Source organism: Atractosteus spatula, chromosome 1 (genome assembly GCF_055471065.1).
Source record: "Atractosteus spatula isolate fAtrSpa1 chromosome 1, fAtrSpa1.hap1, whole genome shotgun sequence".
NCBI lineage: Eukaryota > Metazoa > Chordata > Actinopteri > Semionotiformes > Lepisosteidae > Atractosteus > Atractosteus spatula.
Window position 1 is genome coordinate 13,587,518 of NC_142706.1, and position 17,044 is coordinate 13,604,561.

Consider the following 17,044-nt stretch of genomic DNA (forward strand, 5'->3'; position numbering starts at 1 on the left):
ATCCCTAGTTACCTTTTTTTTTAATTAAGAGTATGTTTGGACTCTGATCTCAAACTACTGTGATGAAGCTTTGCTTTCCATTTCAGTGCTTAGCTCACTGTTTCCATATCATTATACTTTGCCAATGTCTATATCAGCTTGTCAGCTATTCACATTCTGAGTTTCTTACTCCTCTCTTCCCACTTCCCATTTGCCAACAGCTGCTATATGAACTCCTTTGTTTTGTTCTTGTTTATTCTGCCCTTTTCTGTTACCAGTAAGTTATGTCTTCTGATTACACTCCGATACCTCTGTGCTATCTTATGGCCTCTTTGATTAGACTTACTCTTGTTTTGCTCATGGTTGAATACAGCATTGAAAGTTCACCCTTTCTTTTACAAATAATGCACAATGAAACTCTATGTCACTTCAGGAATAATAAGGGTATTAATCAGTATCATCTTGGTTTCAATCTTTACTTCACATCCAAATGCCAGCCTTACCCACCTGTAAGATTCCTTTTTTTATTTTGCTGTCATGGTTCCATGTTCGAATTCCATCTCTGTCACTGTTATTATGTATGTGCTTAGAAAGTGCCCTTACCCAGAGTGACTTGCAGTATTTTCTGAGCGTCAAAAGAAACTGATCACTCAATGCACTTATGGTTTTACAGAAATAAAGTACGCTGATGCTGGATACTGATGATATTTTGTGTCATTATGTTGTAGCAGTGTGCGAGTGGGAGGAGCCACGGCAAGCACCGGTAAAGTCGACACCCCATCTGGGAGGGGCGGAGGCATCGGTGTGAGGCTAACAAAAACCCCAAAAAAGGAAAAAGAAAAATGCACTGCTGTGCACAGCAGTGACCAGGCTGGAGTGTCCCTATTTAGCTGGGGAAAAAAAGCCATTATAGACAGCGGCATTCAGACTGGACTTTGCCTATCTAATTGGGACCAGCCTGGAAGAAAAGGAGTTGCAAGGCCAAAACAAAAGAGCATTCAAAACATGGCCTTAATGCTCGCGTCACAATCTTCTCCAAGAGTCTCAGTGGAAGGTTCTCCCCTTGCAGGGGTTTTCTCGTCCCTCCGGGGAGATGTTCAGTGTGGCTTAAACGGCCCCCACAGCTGTGGCTCATCCTTAATTAGCTAGAGCAGCTAAGGGCAAAATGTCGCCCTTAATCCAGGTGTCAAGGATGGCGTTCAGGAGCACCTGGTTGGACCCTATGCAGCGCTGAGACTGTAGGTAGCTGGTGATTGGTGTCCAAATCCCAAAGGCAGAAGGCAAAAGTCGTAGTCGAGGTAGAAGAGCTAGGTCGGGGATCATAAGAGTCAGGTCGAGAGTATTCAAATCCAAAACGAGAGGTGAGACGCAGTCGAAACAGGAGGAAAAACAAGGTCGGGTAGCCAGAAATCAGGTCGAGAGTAGTTTACGCGCACAAGAGAAAGTCAAGGGTTATTCTCAATAGTGAGCGGGGACTGAGTGGAGTGAGAGGGTATAAATAGGGAAGAGCGTGAGGAATGACAATTGATTAATTAGTGTGCGGGTGTTGGCGGGGAGAGATGTGCTCGTAGGAATGCGGTTCGTGACACCAGGGCTCCGCCTCCACACTGAACATGCCCCCGCGTTATGCCACAAAGTTTAATCGATCATTTATGACAGCCTAGCATGCGTAGGCTGCAAAGGAACAAGTAATAGGTTTATTCCATGCAGAAAAAAAGAAGAAAGAAAACACAAAATTTTGGCCGTGGAGCCTTTTTCGGGTGTGAGCAAGATCTGATCTTGTTGTGTTTTCTTTCTTCTTTTTTTTCAGCATGGAAACACTGTACAGTATATCAGAGCTCTCGTACTGTATCTTTTTGACACTTAACACCTCAGCATGGTGAATGAGAGGTCCAGGTATGATGGTCTGGACAACAGTCAATACAGAACTCCACTTACATTGATTGGCAATATCCCTGCACAGGGCTACACTGAGCAAGTCCTGGGACCTCTTTTAATGCCCATCCTGTGGGACAATATTCCAGCCTGACAATGCCCTTCCTTATGCTGCCCGTGTGACAATGACTTCCTTCTGAGCTGAGTTACGTTCTGGGATGGCCTTTAGACATTGTTCAATTTCAAACCCTGGAATCTATAATATAGGTTTTGTAAAAACCAGCACACAAAACCTCACTTAACTCCTGTGGTTTGAGGCATGAATCTTCAGTGAACCAACAGCACTTTCTCAGTACTTCATAGGGTTCCATTTGCTTTATCAAACTGGATTGGGAATTGTGACAGTTCACCCACAAATAACACGTTAATGCCAGAATTCTCACTCTGTGGTATGTGACACAGATTTAAATGATTAAAAATCCTGGTTAGCTTTAGTACCCTACTTCAAAAAATGCATTGTGGTTAACAATCAAAAATGTAATGAGATCACGCGATAATCTTTCAAATATTCACAATTAAATCAAAGATGTGCTGTGCTCGAAAGAAATACTTGCAGTAATACAAAATGGACTGAAAACAAAGAAAAATACTTTTTTAATATTCTATAAAATTTGTGTTTTCTTTCCAAAAGCCCAAAGGATTAAACCAAAATGCCAGTGATTTCAAAACAATGGAGTAGCTTTAACCCCCTAGAAGAGCTTTCATGCAACTGAAAGGAGAAATTACTATGCAGTTATTTCCTGTTCTATATGAATTAATAATTTTAATACCCGCTCTGTCCCAAATCGCCTAATGGGGAAGAGAGGGATCGAATTATAAAATTCAAATGAGGAAGAAATAAGGAAGAAATTTTTGTTTTGGAGTCCACTTGTTTAAAATCATTTATTACTGTGATACCATGTGTCACAAACAGTTCTTTCCGGGCCCTATGCAGACGACACGATCTGGATTAGTGAGGAAACACGGGGGAGACAGTCATGCAGGAGACGGGTATGGAGACAGGGGGCGCGTCCAAAGGGTGCAGGTGTCCAGGGGGAGTGAGTCCGGGGCAAACAATCCATGAAGAAATCCAAATGAGTAATCCAAGACAGGAGAGTAAGTCCAATGCCAGAAGATCCATCCGAAGGAATTAAAACCAGGAGCCGGGTCAGGACTGGCAGGGGGGGGGATCAAGAACAGAAGGTTAAAACCATGACGGAGCCAGATGCAGCAGGACCCCGGGCTCTCACAAAGCGGAATTCAATGAGGAACCTCGAGTGACGTCTGCGTCTGGCTTATAAGGAGGAACTAAAATAGGGAACAAGTGTGGGTAAATGGGAGAAAACAAGGAAGGGCTGGAGTGCCCTTAAGAGGAGGAGTAGCGATCGTGACACCATGATAAAAAAGAATGCATTTCAATGCCAAGGTTTTTGAAGTGTTCTGGCAGCCGTACTGTGCTACATAGTACAGTAAGTGGTTGGCCATATATATAAATATTTATTTGAATGAATTGTTATATAATTTTGGTATATACCATTGCACTATCTACTGAAACAGAACAGAAAATATGACAGTCTAATTTTATATTAATTCCTTAGTAGGTACATGCATCATGTTGTTTAAATTTTAAATATTGAACAGATATGGTGTTGTTTTGATTCTTGGAATAGGAAAATACTGATCTCAAATTATTTGATGTCATGAAAATCTGAGATTAAGCTGCAAAAATTAGTTCATTAAGAATCTGTAGAAATTCAAAAAGAGATTAGTTTAAATAAGTCAAAAATATCAAAATATACAACATGTTGTGTTTCAAAAATGCCTATGAGCTATTTTCGTTCAATGTAAGCAGAGCAGCTCAGAGAAACCAGGAAACCAGCTTTGAGAGAGCCGGGCCATACTGTATACTGGTTAGTGTACAGTCACCACAATGGCGAAGGGCAATCACATACATCTGTGCAATAATTTTTAGAAAGCTAGTGCACAAGAAATTCCAGTAAGAAATAAACCACACAACAATGAAATAAATATATCTCGCAGTCTCTGTGAAATTGATCTGCATGTCCTGAACTGTTGTGGCAACAGAGGGGTGGAGCATCTTACCAATAAATGCCATTTTGCCCTTAAGATCTGACCTGTGTGGAGACATCAGGGTGAGCATTAGGCTTATTTTTGCAGTGGTCAAGCCAATCATGAGAAATATAATGATGTGGGAAGGATTCTCTTTCAACACAAGACTATCTCTGGCATAGATTGAAGAGAACCTTATTCCTCAGTGATAATGTATGTTGATGATTCCCTTGAGCCATCAGGCTTCTGTTTCTGCAACCTAATATAAGAATGTCCCTTTTGCTGTAAGGCAATGCAAGACCACACAGTCCTAGGATTACATCGACAGTAAATAAATAAAAAAAAACAATGTTGAGGTGTTATTATGGTCAGCTTTTCGGGCTGATCTGAGTCCAATGAAGTATCCAAATAACCAGCTCACTAATGCCACCAAGAGGACAGAACTATAGTCTATCAACCTTTTGCCATTTAGCTGCAGCTACAGTATGTGGGAAGGGTATGTCTATGTAACAGCACTGCCAGGATTTAGCGAATGCTCAGGTAGCTTTTAACTACTAACTTTGTCTTTCATGTAATGTTTTTTTATTTCTGATAGCTCTTTCATGCTTGATACTTGAATGTTTCATGACACTTTGATCTGTAACTTCATTCAAATTATTTTTAATCTATATTGAACTGACTTGTGATTAGATAAATCAGTGGCTATACAATATTCCAAATACTGTAGATATCCTTAATAACCCTGTGATCTGTAGTTATATATAGCAGGCCATGCTTCACAGGTGACGTGATTCTTTTGTAATTTGCAATGAAAGATGAGGTGTTCTTCGGATTTTTAGCAGTTTCTTTCATTCTCCACACTTGAACATATACACTACTTTGGTATGTGTTTGCCTTGGTCTCATCAGTCTATAAAATGTTGTTCCAAAATCTCTCTGGTTCACCTTTGTACTTCAACCAAATTCTGAATCATGGTCTAAGTAATGTAATGCTCTGTACAGGCATGACCATCTCTGGATCGAGATCACTCTTCTTTTTTTGACAGTGACCCAAAATATGGCCATTGTAGCCAAGGAGTTCATCAGAAGAATAGTGGAAAATCTTAGACGCAAGCCAGTCTCAAGATTTAAATCCAATTGAGTATACATTTGACATGCTGAAGAAAACATTGAAGTCAGAACAAAAATAGTTCATCTTAAAAAAATTTTTAAAAGAATTTCGTGAGCTCAGTAAGTCATAGACATCATGCAGTTACTGCCTCAAAGGGCTATGTAATCAAAAAAGACTTTTGCATCCAATTTGTACCAATACGTCTTATCACTTGAAATCTCTGGCTTGGACATAAAGTATATTAATTCTAATATGATCAAAAGTTTTCATGGAATTAAAATTAAATCTTATATGACTGAATACAATACCTATTATTCAAAATTAATCTGAAGATCACAGATCACAGAAAGGACTTGACTGTAAAGCAAACCAAGTTTTGACTTGGCTCTGCCAGTATTTGTGAATAGCACTGTATTGTAGATAATGTTTGGATGTGTAATGTCTATTGGAACAGTGTGTTTTTATTATTTTCAGATTCCTAGATGAGAGATTCCTCTGCTAGTATCTCCATTTTCCTTTTTATCTTATTTTTGTTTAAGTTAACACCAGAAGCTGCCATTTGGGCCCACAATTTGCTGTTGCCTCCACCATGTTTCATGCAGGGTTTGTAATGTCAGCATTCATCTTTGAGGTGTTTTGAAGGCTTTTTCCATACCATCAGCTGAGTCTTATCAGTTGTGTCCATTTGGGTTCATCAATAAAATAATTTAAACAATCTTTATGTTTCTGGAGAGCCTTCCACCCACACATGACAAAAATGACCCCCAGTCATTAAATGTTCACTCAGGATATTTGTTCCACACCAAGGGAGAGCACAGTTTAGTCCAAGAAGTGGAAGCACCTGCCTTGAAGATCATAGTGTTGAGTTCTGCCATAGAAGAGGACCAGTCTTTTGAAGTAGCATACTTCTCTGCTGTTTAGTGAGAGGCACTGTGTATGCACTGAGCTTGCAAGTGACAGTTATTGAATTTTAATTGAGGGAGAGCCGAGCCGCGATCTTTACAGAAGGACCTTTAAAACAAACGAAGAAACACAAGCCTGGTGATTAAAGTAAGACTGACCATTTTACGGTGACAGTATCTTTCTTGAAATCCCTGGGGCTAGGAAGTTGCATTTGCTACTTCCTCTGTGGTGAATAATCTGAAACTCATATATTATACAGCTCAAATTTAGAACAAAGACTGCAGTTTGTATTCTTTTATTTTTCATTGAGACATTCAAAGCGCTCCAAAAATGCCAATAACAATAATGTAAAAGCAGCAGTGTTATGTGCGTGTGTACTGTGTTAACTTGGTAAAATTGTAAACTGATTGGTTAAACTTTCATTCGGTGTTATGGAAATATTGCACATACAACAGCTTTTATAAACGAGATCTGCTTCACGCTGTATAAATTACTCTGTACCACAAGATTGTCGATTGCCATCTTTTAATTGTGACAAACTGTCACCACGAAATCAAATCAATTGATGGCAAAAGCTTGCACAGTGCTCTCAACTTTTACAACTGCTTTTAATATATACTGTAATATATATAAACAGAAACATTAAATGCATTTTAATGTTAACCAGTGAAACTGAAGTTAAGTCTAAAAGGCAATCTGAAAGTCATGTCCTCTGGGACTGGGAAGCAGTAAGATGCACAGTGCACTCAATAAAAGTTCATGGTTATTTTTCAATTTAAGATGTTTAATTGTTCCATAATTGTTGTTTTACTGTTTTTTGCAACTATTATCATTGTAAAATCCATTTAATAGTTTTATAACTCCAAGCCATGTGGTTTCTATGAAATATACTGCTCCCTGGGTGGTTAGTTCACTCAGCTTCATCTCGTAGTTTTACCACCACCCATGGCGTGGTAAATTTCACAATAACCGCATGACCGAAGAACAGGAAAACAACATCTTCTGAGCTTGTGATTGGCAAGCCTTGGTGCTGGATTATGTGCTGGAAGGCGGATGTTTCTTGAACACTTCATGCTCCTGTGAATGAACCTCACTGAAGTCTTCATCTCCAGAAGGGAGGTTCAGTACTCACCACCACCCACATCATGGCACTTAAATAGCATTTCTGTAAAGTCAAGCCTAGTTCTGACTCATCACATGCTGGTTAGCCTGCGAAACTCTTTCCTATGTGTTTTGGTTGGACCTTTGACTCCACAAAGCTGCATTCCCTTCAATTGCAGACATTAGCCAGGCCTGTGTGATTTTACTTTTCAGTGGATTGAATCTGCTTTAAAGAAGTCTTATACATCTTAGAAACAATCAGAAGTTAAAAACATGTCTGTCATAAGCAAGCCAAATGTTCTTAAAGCCTCTCTATTTTTTTTCTATAATTATAACACATTTGACTGTAATTAATATTCATATGGGTGAAAATAGGCCAAACTTTATATTTAGAAAATTGTAATTACATTGACCAGAATCTTCAAAAGGAAAACTATGCAAACAGTCGCAATGAAGTGTTATAGTAGTAATTCATCAAAGTTTCCTATCATGTCTAATTTAACTTATTATCAGGGATTCTTCATTATTTACACTATTTGCTCTGTTCTAAACACCAATATCACCAGAAGGCTACCTTTTGTACAACAAAACACACAAGCTGTATTTCATGATTCATTGTTAGCTTGAAACAACATGGCAACAATTTCAGCGGAACTATTAAACTTAGTAGAAGTAAAATTAGAATTTCAAATCAGAATTATGCTTCTGCAAAAAAACTGTGAAAGTGAGTGAAAGGAGAAGAATGATTCTAAAATTAGTGAAGAGAAGAACAATTAGGTAGATTACAAGGTTTACAAGTAGACGTCTTCAGGAATAAACAGTAAACAGTAAAATAAGAACCAGAGGACACCAGAAGACACTAAGTGGAAATGCATTTAAAATGAGTAATACACTGCACTTTACGCAATGTGTTGGAGTATGGAATAAGATACTCAGCCGTGTTTTTGAAACTAGTATCAACCAACCAACCTACAGTAGATGGATGTAATAGCTTTCTCTCATTGGTAGCCTTTTTTGTGTTCTTCCTAAATTGTCTAAAATGCTTTTGCGTGGCAGTGTATACTCACTTACTGTATATTCAAGTGATTAAGGAGTATTTCAGAGTAATTGGTGACATGAATATGAAACTAAGGAAAACAGGTTAGTCCATGAATGAAGACTTTTGTTTGCTAAACCCCTAACACAATTATCTTGTATGTGTGACATTAATTTACAGTACTTTTCTATCAGTGGTCATTACATACTTCTCTGTAGTAGTGTTTCTATAACTGTACAAGGTTGGAGTTCTTTTAATAAGAATAACAGTATTTTTCTCCCATTAATTTCACTGGTCAGGCTTTCAACAAAATGAGTTGATTGCCACTGTGAGTGTCTTACTGTGAGTGGACACTCTTATTCCACAATTTTGTCTTTCCTGGGCTTTGTCACGGTTTCCCGTAATTCCACTTCCGGCTCCTTTAAGAAGGAGCACATCCAGGTTAACTATAGTACCTAACCACGCACCTGCTCCCTTTACCACCACACCGCCACCTAGCCTGTGTTTAAGCATACCGGTAACCCCTCTGTCTGGTCAGTATTTGTGTTAGTACCTTAGAAAGAGCTCCTTGCCTAGCGTTAGCTGCGAACGCCCTGGTTAAGAAATCTACGGTTTGCAATCTTAGTATCCTCTCGACAATCCCCTCGGACTTCGTGTAAGGTCGGCAAAAACTCGTCTCGTCACTCTTTGCTCTGCATAGGATCCACCTGGCTGCTATTCTTGGAATCCTGTCAGGCTTTGCGCAAGAGTGTGTCCCATTATTATTGTTTGAAAGCTTTGAACTAAACTAACTTGTTTTGTTGTTTTTTTTAGTGGACAAACATTTTGAACTGAAGGTTTTTGCAATAAACCAGAATAAGGCCAGATACAAAAGTGACATTTTCATAATGAAGAGGAAAATTATATCTGACAAGATAAAGAACGCAAGAGGAAACATTTGGTCTTTTTCCAATTAAAGCTTGTTTACTGTGATGCCGGTCTTTTCTTTATATAATAATAATAATAATAATAATTTTGTGTATATGTATGATTAAGTGTTTGCTTTTTATGGCTTTATGACAGCTGCTGTGCAGAAAGACTTCCTCTCATTAGAATTGGCCACGTACCAGCTTGACTTCAAACAACACTGACTTTGTTTACATCCAAAATGTATTTAATTTTGTTGTACTAAATGTTTTAAGAGGTCCATTGGGACAGGAAGCAAGTCTGCCTAAACACAATACAAAGCATCTGAAATCCTTAATACAGATTCCAATCACCACCAATTAAATTCTGAAATATAAATGAGCACGAATTTCACTTTCCAAGTGTAATGGGGTGGAGTAAAAATGGTTTCAAAAATCACAAATGAATCATTCCATAAATCACAAATGAATCATTCCATATGAGAACAATTAAAAGAATTACATAGTGTGAACTGTGGACAGCTGGGTACCCCAATAAAATGAATCCCAGTATCAAGTTACGAAATGAGAGATTTGAAAAACCATAGAAAACTGATCCTTACCGAGCCAGTGACTTTGTGGTTAGCTTTGGCGCCTTTTGGACTTGGAATCCAAGCAAAGGTCCTCTGGCAAAAATGAGTCACCAATATCCATGTCAGAGAAGAGAATTCAATTAAAGGGCAGGAAATAGGTATATATCTTCATAGTTGGATGGCAACTGTACCTGTTCTCCAGTAATTCAAGATACTGAGATGTTGTGTGTATGTATTTGGGTCCATTTCATTTCTGTTACCTATTGTGACAATGCTAGTTATTATTTCAGCATGCAGCAGGTAATTAAATTACAGCTATTACCTTGCTTCATCCGCTTACACATACAGAACATAATGTACCCTCAAGGTGTTTAAGGTTCTGAGCCACAACATTACAGAAGAAATTAAATCAAAGTTGCCACAAAAACTTTGTATTATTGTCTCTTCCAATAGGTAACCTTAGTCCAATAACAAAAGCAAGTAAAAAAAGAGGCTACTTGGCAAATGTCTAGAACTTCACACTTTTTCCATAGAAATGGGTTTTAGGAGTTTGACAAAATTTATACTTGTTACCTCCAAAACACCAGGAATGTGGAGAAAACCTAAAACTCATTTTAAGACATTTATCCAGCAAAAAGCTGCTGTTAAGAATGTATTGCTCCCTTTCTCATACTCAGATATGAGTTTAGGTAGGGAGCCTCTATAACTGAACACGTGAATAAGGACACATCAGTTCACAAATAAAAAGCATGTTGTCGGCTACATTAACTCTTGAGTTTTAAAAGAACTTAACATGATTGGGTAAAAGTGCTCCCTCAGACTTGACTAATGAAGTTAATTTACAGCAAGGACTGTGATGGACTGGCATCCTGTCTAAGGTGTACCCTGCCTTGCCCCGTTGCTTGCTGGGATGGACTCCAGCTCCACCAAGATCCTGAATTATAAAATGGATGGATAGAAGTACAGTACTCATTGATTTGGGGAGGACCTTGACCTTGAAAAGCCCTGGAAAGAAAATAAGAAAACAGCCTTCTATTAGGACAATTGCCAGCAAACCCTTACAAATCTAGCAAAATAAAAAAATATTTTAATTTTTCTTTTACATTTTTCATTTTCATTTCATTTGAATAATAAGCAGCAGTAGTAGCATACTTATGAGTGGTTTCACAAACTGTCAATATCATTCATACTGTACTAGCAAATTTAGAAGTCCTACTTCTAATTAAGGTCTATGAAACTATCCCCTAACCCAGTATTGTCTAAAGTTTTGTAGAAAATGCACAAATAGTGTTCATATACTGTAGGTCACTATTCTCATCTGGCTCTATGTCACTTGCTAATTTAATGCACTGTAACTGCCTTTCAGTACTGGTGTAAATTGTCACAGTACTTGCAAAGGACAGTAAGTATAAGAACGCACAACTGTGTGTTTTCAGGAGCGACAAAAAGGTTCTGAACTCAAACCACAGAAAGCAAATAAAGGTACACATCTTTGAATGGCCTGGTGACAGATAAGATCAAATTAACAATGTCGAGTTCTGGTCTCTCATACAAATGTGGTCCACCGCAGCTGATACAAATGTGAAATGAGTGTCAGTTGTACACGTCTTAATCTAATTCAGTTGGATGTACACAGGAACTGCAAGTGTTCTGTAAGCAGCCATAAGAGGCACCCTTGTCAGCTCCTCTTTAGACAAAACAAAGGTCTCTTGTCAGTGAATGTCTTGATCTTGTTCATTCTATTCCCCTTTCCAATAGCTGATGCAGGATCTCATCTTCAGAATCTGTGCTTAGGAATGATTTCCAGACAGTTACTTTGCTCTTTTGTTTCTAAAAGCCTTGTAGGAACCTTACGTGTTTACTGTATTAGATCAGTTTTTCTGAAACATTTTTAGTTTATTATTTTAAAAGGGTTGAACACGTTAAAGACGAAAGACTGTTTTTTCCTTTTTCTCAACTCTGGACTTTAGAACAGGGTTTTTCAGTCTCTCAATGTCTTTAAGTCTTCTTTCTCTTATTTTCCTCAGAGCCATCAGTACCATAACACACCAGATGTATTGGGTTGTATACTGCACTTTTTTCTGAGGTGAAACCATGTACAGTGAGCATTTAAAAAACAAATACCTCCCCTGTTGTGACTAAGAAACAGACCTGGCTTCTTGCTTTCAGGAATAAAAATAAATCTTAGTCCAAAAAGTAAATAACTGTGCCTCAAACTAATTGATAACCGTTCTGCCCATTCAAGCCAAACGATCTGTTCCATTTGGTCACTGATACTCCTAAAGAGTCAGACGCTGCTATTTTAATCATGTCTGAGAGATCTAATTTGCTAGACAAGTTCCATTTTCTGCTTTAATGCTCTAATTCATGTTTGGGCAACCATCAAATAAGGATCCCCACAACAGTGGACTCTTGTTGAAGACTTCGGCCCTCAGCCTATTTACTGCCAATCTCAAAGGAAGCAAATTAACAGACAACTCATCCGGAACCCCAGTGATACGGATCTCGAGAAACAAAAAGCAAGCAGTCTAAATTTGTGTGTAAAATTCTTTGTTGATAATTCACTGATAGCAGTGGTTTAAAACATTCTCTCCAAAGAAATACTGGCGTTGAATGCGTCTTTTTTCAAATTAGTTTATGGGGAGAAGCGTGCCACTTTTGTTGATACGAGCCAAATGAGAGGATGGAGGCATATAAACAGCTTTTACTAATAAAGGCCATAGCTTTACATTACAAATGTTCGTGTAACCCTCTCCTTCCCAGAATTTGTACTGTGTTTTAATGTTTTTGTATGGTGCAATTTTGTATCCTATTGAATATAACAAAAAACACATAATTTTTATTTCTATTCTACATACAAATTCTACCCAAATAGGATAATATTTCTTACAACACCAAGAACCACTGAAAATATGCATTTTTCTTTTTTACATACAGTATGTATCCCATGAGAACAATGATTTTCATGCCCAAAAGCCTGACTTCATGCCTCCTTTTATACATTAGACAAGTAGAGAAACTGTACATGTCTCTTAAAGAGTAACAGAAATATCACCCAATTTCTGCATGTAAATCTGAATTTTGCAAATACTTTTTTTCAGTCATCATTCATCTTCATCAGTCATCATGAAGAAGAAGGTCACGTCTTCACACCTGAAGAAGGCTCCACAGCCAAATCTTTGTGTTTCCTTTCTTCTCTTTTCAGCATGGAATAAACCTTTACTCGTTTCTTTGCAACCTACGCATGCTGATGCAGCTTCCCACTTGAAAATCATTTACATTAGTTGATGATTCTTTACTTACCATGATACATTTCAGCGGCTTGGGCTATTGCATAAGCACTAATTCATCTAATTGGTGAGAGAGTTGATTGGAAACATGTGTCAAAGTAATTGAACCTCTTCAGTATCAAGTCATGGTGAAGAATCAAGAACACGGAAATTCAAAATACAGAAAGAATCCCCTGTAAATTCTACTCATCCTGCTTACCAATAGAACAGTGCTTTCACTCTACAGTATTTGTATGGTTACAGGCTGGAGTTTGGTACATTTCGTGTTGACCACCCTGATGGACATCAGCAATTTCACACATGCAGACTGATATGCTAATTGTTGTGTGCACTAGATCAGTCAGTGGTGAGCTCCAAGTGTTAGGGTAGCAGTGTCTAGCTGCTACATACTGTACTATAACTCGCATTGTGGTGTTTATTAACCTGATAGCAAAGCACTACACTGATGAAGTCCTAGGACCTCTCTTACTCTATTTCCTAGGTGCTTATTCTCATATGACAGCATTTCTTATGCTGCTCTTAAAAGTGTCAAGGCTTTGTGCGTGGATGCCCTGCTAACCAGATTTTGTGGATTGAGCTCGGATGACACGTGGTATCTAGGACTCAGAGACCAGTGAATAGGGACCTGCTTGTCTCTACAAGAACAACTGGTCCCATAAGACAACATCTGCAGCCTGGTGCACAGCATGTGTCACAGATTTACAGATTGTATTGTAACTTTTGGTGGTCACACTCGACTAGGCTGTGACTTTCACGCTGATCATCTGTGTTGATCTCAAATGACAATCAACACCATTAATTTACCTTTTTCATGTCAGTTCTATAGAATGTCAACATCCTTTGACACTCAGTATATAATGTTACTGACATTCCAGTTCCATCTTGATGGTGTGCACAGGAAGACCTAAATAGTCTCAAGATGTGTTTCCGCACTGCTCTTCCATTCCTTTAGTTTTTGAAGATGCCCACAAACAGAACAACCATTCATCAACAGTATCTTTCTTAAAGGTTAACCCCCCTAACAGGCGCAGACACATATCACGAGTTCTCACAAATGCCAGTATTTCTGTTTTAACGATTCATTAATGACATGAATTTCTCTGCTGGATACGTATGGTATTTCAGTCTAGGCATTTCACTCAATAAAAGGCACTAAATAATAGTTTCTTTAAAATCATTGCAAACTGCAACCTGCAAAAGTGTGGCAAAGAATAAAGTTAGAAGAACCAGTTCTGAAGCAAAACATCATGCATCCTTACAATATCAATTCCTCTTCTGAAGTTCAAGTTTAACAAGGATGAAACACTTGTAGACAAAAACAAATGCTAACACATGGTGCAAGAAGACAGAAATAATCTATAAATGAATGCTCTAAGACCTATGGGCTGGATAGTGCTGTTTAGAAAAAGGTGAGGATTGCTAAAGGGGTTCTCTTCAACGATGTTATACATTTAATTCCTGTGAGTCTCTTTGCTTCTATGGGTTTGAAAGCTGGGGAACACAGTTAAGAATTTGTGGTTTCTGGCTTTGAAATAACCCATGCTGCTGTAATCTATTTTACCCCAGTGCATTTCACTGTTTTATATTAATGGATCATACAAATAGACTGAAGTCCCCTCGCTTTACTGACACATTCCCCACACATCAATTGAAGACGTCAAGTGCAGTTCCCATTTTTTATGGAGCCCACCCTGAATTTTATAGAATTAAAAAAAATCAATGGCAGGATGTCAAAAACGACTATATCCCTCTCTGCCAGGTCCTTTTAAAATTATTTATTCATTTCTGCCTAGGGAGTTTTGACCAAATGGCGACATACTGTACACTATAACATTTATACAGTATGTAATAAGTATGCAGATGTGAAGCAACATCACAAGATAATAAATACAGTGATCCTAACAAAGTTTGCTTCCCTCTACCTCTCTGGGATATCATATGGAAACGATCTACATTTTTGTAGCCATAGAGCAGGTGACCAGCCTTTTGAATCATACTTTAGCAGGATCTAGCAAAACTGAGCTGATACCTGTCCAGATAAAGTTTGAGTGAAAATAATGGGCTCTACATAAAGCTAAGTTAATTACCCAATTATGTCCGTTGCATAAAAAGTTTTTTTTCTGACAAAATGCCCATCATCATTTACATAGCTGGTACTTACATTGAATCTAAATGCAGTCTGATCGAAACAAATTCTAGTTTAACTCAGAAAGACAGGAATTTCAAAGGCAAGGAAAAACTGTCTTCAAGCAATGTATTTGCAAAAGAAGGGGTGGTGTCTCAGCTTTATCCATATTCAAGTCAATGGGGAGTAATGTTTAAGCTGCTTTGAAAGCCACTTGGCTGACATTTACTGTAGAAGGTCTCAGTAATTTTCTAAAGAAGCCAGTTCTTAAAATTCCTGATCATGAATAGTGAGCATTATGATACACGTCTGAGGGTAATCCTTCCTGAAACAATAGAGCTCTTTAGCAGCTGTAAACTATATACACTCTGTTGTACAAGTCTTAGACATTTTAGGCACAATCATATGTACTGAGCCTGAAAAGAAACCATTTTTAAATGTAACAATTTCATCAAACTGTCAGGAAAATGACCAAATGTTTTTTTGTAGTCTGTAGATTATCGTGTACCATGGATACATTTATTATTCTTCTTAATATTTTTCAACAATGCTGACTAACAAGAGTTGTACTATGAGAGTCATAGGTTAATAGTATGTATCTACCCATGGGAGCAATACAAACTATGCATCTGCATATTTTTCTCCGGGTTGTAGATGTTGTCTTGTGGGATTCGATCACATTTCTCTCATTGAGCCTGGACAAGCATGTACCTTTTACTGATCTCTGAGCCCTTGATGACAAATGCCATCCCAACTCATCTCACAAATGTTCAGTGGAGCTACAGTTTGGGGAGTAGGCCTTCCACAGCATGGCTGTCGTGAAAGCCATTGTTCACAAGCAGCGTGAGGATGTAAATTGTCCGGCTGGAATGAGGTCACGTCAGGATTCACTGACCCATGGGAAGGGTAAGAGGTGAGGTAACAGGATTTGCTCAATGTAACGGCATGCAGGCAAGTCACCAATCACTGTCAGTGGAGACCTACGAAGACTGGAATCTCCCTGACAACTGGTCTGTTTACACAACAATTAGTGTATCATTCTGCAAGTCTGTTATCCATCCGGGTGGTTAGTCTAACTGGGATGTTGCTCCATCACACCAATGGGTCAAATGCACTGTTTTCTAGATACGTACGTCATATTGGTTCCATTTGCTGTTTTTCATTCTTGACTTTTAACAGGAAATGTCACCTCATCAGTGCTAAAAGTTCTAGAAGTAGCATACAGTAAGTGTTGTCCTCCAGTTAACCTACAAAACACCAACTCTTTATTGGGTCTAGATACCAGATAGTTATGGGTGACTCCTAACTGCCTTCATTTCATCATTAATGATGAGCTTGCGTACCATTTGTCCATTTGTTTTACTGTGAAGAGTGTCTGAGGAGCCAAGCCTACACCTGGTTAGAGTAGACATCAGGCTGCTCAGGGGGGTTGACTAAGTGGTTAAGCAGCATGAGAATCTGATCACCTGTCTCGTTATCATTGCTTGAGCTGTTACTGATTCAGCAACCTTGACAGTGTTGTCAGCCATTAAAAAAAAGACAGGGTTCTTGTCTCAAATCTTGGTTCTGATTTCACTGTAGGGTAACATTGTGCTGTCTGACTGATTTTTTATTATGTTGATCGTAGGAGTCACGGTGCCTGTGTTTTTCTTTTGATAGTTTTACTGTTCACCTTTTTTTAGACACAGACTTTCTGTTTTAACAACACAAGCCTCCAGTGTATACCTGATCCCCTTGAGGCCCACTTACGCTAAAACATATTATGACAGATATACTACAATAACAGAATTATACATCACAGACCAACCTTTTTAAATAACATTTTATGCTTTTGAAGAAATCTGGTAATAAATTTCACAGCAAGGTGCTGTGAACAACAGTCTCTTGTCATTGAGTTACAAGAAATTTCCTCAATTAGCCCTTCTCACCTTTAAATAAGCACTCAATCTTTATTGTGCTCTTGTGTCCTCAGTTTTCACTATGTTTAGTTATTAAAAGGTGCATAAAGAGGTGATCTCATAAGGAATAAACATATAAGA